The sequence below is a fragment of the Mus caroli genome, chromosome 18 (genome assembly GCF_900094665.2).
Source record: "Mus caroli chromosome 18, CAROLI_EIJ_v1.1, whole genome shotgun sequence".
NCBI lineage: Eukaryota > Metazoa > Chordata > Mammalia > Rodentia > Muridae > Mus > Mus caroli.
Window position 1 is genome coordinate 3,807,974 of NC_034587.1, and position 8,556 is coordinate 3,816,529.

Below are 8,556 nucleotides of genomic sequence, written 5' to 3' on the forward strand. Positions count from 1 at the left end.
CATCTGGAATAACAAAAAAACCTAGGATAGCAAAAACTCTCCTCAATGATAAAAGTATCTCTGGTGGAATCACCATGCCTTACCTAAAGCTTTACTACAGAGCAATTGTGATAAAAACTGCATGGTACTGGTATAGCGATAGACAGGTAGACCAATGGAATAAAATTAAAAACCCAGAAATGAACCCACACACCCATGGTCACTTGATCTTTGACAAGGGAGCTAAAACCATCCAGTGGAAAAAAGACAGCATTTTCAACAAATGTTGCTGTCACAACTGGCGGTTATCATGTAGCAGAATGCAAATTGATCTCCTTGTACTAAGGTCAAGTGTAAGTGGATCAAGGAACTCCTCATAAAACCAGAGACACTGAAACTTATAGAGGAGAAAGTGGGGAAAAGCCTTGAAGATATGGGCACAGGGGAAAAATTCCTAAATAGAACAGCACAGGGGAACGCCAGGGCCAAAAAAAATGGGAATGGGTGGGTAGGGAAGGTGAGGGGGGAGGGTATGGGGGACTTTTGGGACAGCATTGGAAATGTAATTGAGGAAAATATGTAAAAAAAAAAGAACAGCAATGGCTTGTGCTGTAAGATCGAGAATTGACAAATGGAACCTCATAAAATTACTGTCTTCCTTTTTAACTCTTCTTCATTACTGATATTTCACGTTGCTGGGTTTATCACTTACTTTCTGATCTTGAGCTTTAGCAAATCTTCAGAATAGCCTTCTATGCCTCCAAATAACAAAATATTTTGCTTTTTATATCATACTGTACCCATAATCTCTTAATTACTTGAATTTTCTTTAAGCAGCCTTTTTTTCCTACAGAAAAAAATCATTGATTTTTATCTTAAAATTTAATGAGTAGATATATAGACAGCTACCACTGTACACATTATATACCTACACATACACATATACTTGGCTTACCTATTGTCTATTCATACCTCTCCCAGGACTGGGTGAGGTTGATTTGTACACTAGGACCTCTATAACCCACTGAATAAGTATTCCTTGGTCTTGATGAGCAGTTTGTGTCATTTAACTCTCTGTCTGCCCCCAGTGTGTGTGAAAACTAAATAGAAATTCTAGGTTAATAAAACACTAATTATTTTCCTGTGAAGGTTCTATGACCCAGTATAGGGGAATGCCAGGACCAGGAATGGGAGTGGGTGGGTTGGGGAGCAGGGAGGGAGGGGACAGGGGATTTTTGAAGGGAAAACTAGGAAAGGGGATAACATTTGAAATGTAAATAAAGAAAATATCTAATTAAAAATGTAAGTAGAAAAATTAAAGAATTCATGTGATGGGCTTACAGCATACTGATCATGGCAAAGGAAGAGCATTGTGAACTTGCAGATCATTAAAGGAATCCCATGGGGGAAAGAAAGGACTTTTTAAAGAGAAAAGTAATGACCAAAAAAATGAGAGAAGAAACAGGAGTCAAGTGCCTGTGGAATGTTATTAAATAAAATAATATATGTGTAATTGGAGTACTAAGGAGGGAGGAAAATAGATATTTGTGAAGATAATAACTGAGATTATTCTAAAATTGATGGAGAACATCAATTTTCAGGTCCAAGGATCTCAGTAAACCCCAAACAAAATAAACAATAATTGTTTAAAACCCATACCTATGTACACTTAATCAAATTGCTGAAATCCAAATACAAAGAGGTCTTGAAATTAACAAAAAATGGGATATGCAGGACATTTTGGATAAAGAACCATGATGCATAAAATCTGATCTCTCAACAGAACAAGGGCAAGAAGGCATCAGGATGACATTTACAAAGTATGGGAGAAAATTATCAAGTTAGACTTCTATAGCCTTCAAAAATGACAGTAAAAAAAAAAAAAAAAAAACCTCTCCCTTCCCCAGCCCTTCAGCATAACAAAGGCTGAGTGAGCAGTCATCAAGAGGAGAGGGCAACATAGCCACAGCCCAGCACAGGGCTAGAACCATTAGTGATGCTGTGGGAATCTCTTGAGTGTAGGAGAAAATAGTTTTGAAGTCTCAGATTCTAGACATTGGGATTAAGTAAAACTTTGGAAATAAAGCCAAGGGAGAAATAACATGAGTAATGAGGAAGACATTACTGAAAGCCAACTGAGATGCCTGGCCACGGTGAGGGGAGTTCAGGCATAGAGGAGCAGCCTGGCATGGAACATCAGAGGCTGAGCAGGATGAGGGAGACAGAGACAGTATGAAGTATCCGAGGCTGAACAGGAGACTAGAAAGAACATTTAGTATCTGGACAATCTATTATGGTAGTTATGATTTAAATGTGAAATGTCATGGCTTCTCGGCCTTTTGGCTAAGATCAAGTGTGAAATGTCTCCCAAAGGCATGGTCACGTGAAGGGTCAGAGGAGGGAACTTGGGAAAGTGGCAAGTATATAAGGGCTCTGACCCAACTGATGTATTAGTCATGTGACAGCATTATTGAAAGGTAATGGGGCCTATTTGGAGACATTAGATGATAGGGGGCATTTCCTTGAAGGGTACACCTTATCTACAGAACACTCTCCTCTCTGGTTTCCTTCCTTTGGCTCCCCTTTATATTTCCTGGCACCGTGAAATAAGCAGCTTTTCTCTACTGCATGTCCTGGGCCATGCTGCTGTATTTCACGATAGCTTAAAACTCAGTGGAGACAGCTATGGAACCTGGGATCCAAAGTAAATTTTTCCACTTTTAAATTATTTTTCTCAGGAATTTTGTCACTAAAACAAAAACCTGAGTAACTTAAGGGTGAGTCAGTGCCCAGTACAGCTGCAAAGGCAGGGGCTGTGGAAGACAGAAGATCTGGAGGTGCAGGGAGAACTAGCAGAGGAAGATGAAGGAGGGCTCATACTGGCCAAAGAGAAGAACTGCAAACAGAGAAAACATGACACACAAAACTATAACTGTGATTTGACAAAGGTACAAACCTTTTCTTGGGGGTTTGTGAAATAAAATTTCAACAATATAGAGAGAATGCCAAGCAATACATTCATCTGGTCTAACTTAATATTTATTTTTGTTGTTTCATTTAGTTGAGATTGAACCAACCCTCTGTCTAGGGCCTTGCTTAGGCTCAGTGAATGAGCTGTTGCTCAGCTACACCCTTAACACTAATCAATTCTTAAATGACAGTGCAAGTATATGTTTATAAAAAGTGACCATATCCCTAGGCAATAAAGCTAAAGCTGAAAGAAAAACCCCTGAAATCACAGAAAATGTATTTAAACAGGAATTGGTAACAAATAACATATGGAAAATACTGAAATTTTAGAAATTATGCAACACTTAATTTCTCTGTGCAAGAAAGATATCAAATGGAAGTATCAGGGAGATCAAAAAGAAATGTGCAGGCCTATGCTTATTACTGTGTACAGTAGTTAAATATGAAAGTAATGTAAGTGTCCACCGGCTGGTGAATACTATTCAGCTACAGAAAGAATAAAAGCCTAAAATGTTCCAATAACATATATGGAAATATAGACAATTATATTAAAGGAAATAAGACAGATGAAACAAGTTATTACTTCGTCTCACCCATTTAAAACACCTGAAAATAGTCTCTTCATAAAAGTAGAGAAAATAATGGTGATAAATGGATGTTAGGGGAGGGAGATACAGAGAAGACAGATGATGGGTATCAAAATACAGTTTGGGAAGAAAAATGAGTTCTAATCTTTAGTGAGGTCTCTATCGTTTACAATAATTCAATATGTGTTTTACAAAATGGAGAGTTTCTTTGTGTTCAAATCTTCCAACATTAAGAAATGATACATATTCAAGACATGGCAATAACTGACAGAACTTCAAACTGGAGAGGTGGCTTAGTGATTGAGAGCACTTGTTGCTCTTGCAGAGGACCTGCTTTGGGTTCTTAATACCCACATGGCAACTCACAAACATTTGTAACTCCAGGTTGAAGGGATCTAACACTTTCTTCTGAAATGCACAGGCACCAAGCACACATGTGGTACATAGGCATACATCCAGGAAAAACACTCATATACAAAAAAGAAAATAAATCTCAAAAATTTTTAAAATAATTATTCTGATTTCATTGCTATCCATTGTTGGGTCATCAATAATATATCCCAGAAACATTTACAATCATTATATGATTCATTCATCTATCTCAATTCCATCTCAGTGAAACAGTGGAACTCCCTTCACTTTTAACCTCTTTGTCCTGGGCAACAGGCATCACAACAAGAGACACACAGTGTGCCATAGCTACAGCTCTAAGGATACCACCTACAGAAGTTGACCTGCAGCCTTACCAAACACAAAAGAAAAGATGAGTGAATGCCAAGGCTGGGAGGCAAAACGTTGCTAGGCAAATGAGGTACCTGAATATGGATTCAGATATGGATTCTCCAAAGGAGCAGCAGACCCAAAGGAGGCTGTAGTATCCAGTTCATCCTGAGGGTTTCAACTATTAGTCATTGTGTGTTATGGTTTCAAAAGTTAAGTTTTTTACATTTCCACAAATTAATCATGATATACAACAATAGTTATTATAACTATACAACTTTATAAAAATTTAAATAAAATGATGCAAAATTTTAGCTAGAAATCCAAACCATAGCCCAAAGCATCTTAAAGACTTGGGAGATTCATACTGCTTATTACAAAGCTAAAGTGATCAAAACAGTGTGGCCCTGGTGCAAAAAAAGGAAAAATAAGTCAGTGGGGAAAGGGGGAACGTTGGTTAAGCATCAGTTCATAATGTCTAAAACCAGACAGAAATATCATGGTAAAATATAATCATGAGACAATGTACCTAAGTTACAAAAACATAAAATACCAGCAAACAATACAAGAAAATTGGAGCCCAACTGCATGGGGTCTTTCCATCTAACCAGCTACATCACTGCAAAGGCAAGAAGTCAACTTCAGCAAATGATACTGGGACAACGGGATATTGGATGAAAAGTTAACATTGACCTTTTTATTTCAAATAAAAAATTAGCTCATTTCTAAATTATCAAGTACACTAGCCATAACATTAAAAAATGATAAGTTAAACTGTATCAAATAACAAACTTACACTTTAAAAGTAGTATGAGTGTTCAGTGACATATATGTGTAGTGATGTATTTGGATACTGAATATATAAGTGACTTGTTCCAAAGAATTTACATGTGGGTAACAAGACAATTACCTGATATCATTATTGGAAGATAAAAATACTGACAGGATCTTTTAGTTTCCATCTGTGCTCAGGACTTTACCCTGTGCCACAGCTCTCCCTACCCAAATCCTGCCCAGAGAGAGCAGGTTTCTCAGGACTGCTGTCACACCTAAGATCACAGGTGAGACCGAAACTATTGCTCAAACACCTGGCCTAAGTGGGAAACACCATGGAGCCCACAGGACACAGGAACTGCAGAGAAACTGGGGAAGTGATCTTTCCAGTTTCCATTGCGCCCTGGAGCTAACCCTGTGCCACATTTCTCTATACCCAAATCCTGCCCAGAGAAAGCTAGCCTCCTAGAAGTGCTGACACACCTAGATCACAGGTTCATAGGAAGGACAAGCTACAGTCAGAGACAGCAAGATAAGCTAACACCAGAGATAACCACATGGCAAGAGGCAAACAAAAGAACACAGGCAACAGAAACTGAGGATACTTGGCATCATCAGAACCCAGTTCTCCCACCACAACAAGCCTTGGATAACCCAACACACTGAAAAAGCAAGATTCTATTTTAAAATCACATCTCATGATGATGATAGAGGATGTGAAGAAGGACATAAATAACTCCCTTAAAGAAATACAGGAGAACACAGTTAACAGCTAGAAGCCCTTAAAGAGGAAACACATAAATCCCTTAAAGAATTACAGGAAAACACAACCAAACAGGTGAAGGAACTGAAAAAAATCATCCAGGATCTAAAAATGAAAATAGAAACAATAAAGAAATCACAAAGGGTGACAACCCTGGATATAGAAAACCTAGGAAAGAGAACAGGAGTCACAGATGCAAGCATCACCAACAGAATACAAGAGATAGAAGAGAGAATTTCAGGTACCATAGAAAACACTGACACAAAACCAAAAGAAAAAAAGATGAACACCGGGCATGGTGGTGACGCTTTTAATCCCAGCACCCTGGAGGCAGAGGCAGGCGGATTTCTGAGTTCGAGGCCAGCCTGGTCTACAGAGTGAGTTTCAGGACAGCCAGGGCTATACAGAGAAACCCTGTCTCGAAAAACAAAAAAAACAAAAACAGAAAGAAAGAAAGAAAGAAAGGAAGAAAGAGAGAGAGAGAGAGAGAGAGAGAGAGAGAGAGAGAGAGAGAACACTGATACAACAGTCAAAGAAAATGCAAAGTGCAAAGATCTCCTACCACAAACATACAGGAAATCCAGGACAAAATGAGAAGACAAAACCTAAGGATAATAGGTATAAAAGAAAGAAGATTCCCAAATCAGCAGGCCACTAAAAATCTTCAACAAAATTATAGAAGAAAACTTCTCTAGGTGAAAGAAAGAGATGCCCATAAACATACAAGAAGACTACAGAACCCAAAATAGATTGGACTAGAAAAGAAATTCCTCCTGTCACATAATAATCAAAACATCAAATGCACAAACTAAAGAAAGAATATTAGAAAGGTCAAGTAACAAATAAAGGCAGACTTATCAGAGTTACAGCTAAATTCTCAACAGAGACTCTAAAAGCCAGAAGATCCTGGGCAGATGTCATACAGATCCTAAGAGAACACAAATGCCAGCCCAGGCTACTATACCCAGCAAAACACTCAATTATCATAGATGGAGAAACCAAGATAGTCCATGGCTAAACCAAATTTACATGATATCTTTCCACAAGTCCAACCCTACAAAGAATAATAAATGGAAAACTCCAACACAAGGAGGGAAACTACACCCTAGATAAAGCAAGAAAGAAATCTTTCAACAAACCTAAAAGAAAATAGTCACACAAACATAATTTCACCTCTAACAACAAAAATAACAGGAAGCAACAGTCACTGGTCCTTAATATCTCTTAACATCAATGGACTCAATTCCCCAGTAAAAAGACATAAACTAACAGACTGGATATGTAAACTGAATGGAGCATTTTGCTGCACTCAGGAAACATACCTCAGTGACAAAAGACAGATACTACCTCAGAGTAAAAGGCTGGAAAATTTTTCCCCAAGCAAATGGTCCCAAGAAAGAAGCTGGAGTAGCCATTCTAATATCGAATAAATTCAACTTTCAACCAAAAGTTATAAAAAAAAAAGATAAGAAATGACACTTCATACTCATCAAAGAAAAAAAATCTATCAAGCTGAAATCAATTCTGAACATCTATGCTCCAAATGCAAAGATACCAACATTCACAAAAGAAACTTTACTAAAGCTCAAAGCACACATTGAACCTCACACAATTAACAGTGGGAGACTTCAACAACCCACTATCATGAATGGACAGATCATGGAAACAGAGACTAAATAGAGACACAGTGAAACTAACAGAAGCTATGAACCAAATGGATCTAAAAGACATTAATAGAACATTTCACCCTAAAGCAAAGAATATACTTTCTTCTCAGTACCTAACAGTACCTTCTCCAAAACTGGCCATATAATTGGTCACAAAACAGGCCTCAACAGATACAAGAAAATTGAAAAAAATCCCATATACCCTATCAGATCACCGCAGACTATGGCTGGTCTTAAATACCAACAAAAACAATGGAAGACACACATACACATGGAAGCTGAACAAAGCTCTACTTGATGATAACTTGGTCAAGGATGAAATAAAGAAAGAAATCAAACACTTTTTAGAATTTAAGTAAAATAAAGGCACAGCATACTCAAATTTATGGGACACAATGGAAGCAGTGCTAAGAGGAAAACTCAACTCTGAGTGCCTCCAGAAACAAACACACTTGAAAGCTCTAGAACAAAAAGAAGCAAATACACCCAAAAGGAGTAGATGGCAGGAAATAATCAAACCAAGGAGAAACAAAAAGAGCTATACAAAGAATCAACAAAACCAGGGGCTGGTTCTTTGAGAAAATCAACAAGATAGATAAACATTTAGCCAGACTAACCATAGGGCACAGAGACAGTATCCAAATTTATAAAATCAGAAATGAAAAGAGAGACATAACAACAAAATAAATCTTAAAATAATTATTCTGTTTGTTGAATATTAGCAGTTGAAAATATTAAAATCATGTTCCGAAAACACCAAAAACAAAAAAAAAAGTACTCTACACATAGCATACTATTTCATCCAATTAGACTAATTTAAAATAAAACTGACAATACTAACTTCTTGACTCTGCAGGGACCGTGTAATTCTACAAACACTTTCTAACAATTAAATGTCTGTTCCACAATAGAACAACACATTGAGAATATGCAAAATGAGCCACATATCTAACAGGGTTTGTTAGGTCCAGCATAACAACTGATTTAAAAACACCAGTGGTAAACTTTTGGGGGTAAAGAACATGTTCTGGGTAGGGCCACAGGCCTCATCCGGCCGGATCAGCTCCGGGGTAGCAGGAGCGCAGGGTTGCCTGAC

At 37.7% G+C, this 8,556-nt stretch overlaps 1 protein-coding gene across 2 annotated transcripts in view; it reads right to left on the reverse strand.

Moving 5' to 3' along the window:
• The window catches only part of Armc4 (armadillo repeat containing 4), a 194,176-nt gene that overhangs the window by 94,534 nt on the left and 91,086 nt on the right, over positions 1–8,556 (reverse strand). The window lies entirely within an intron of this gene.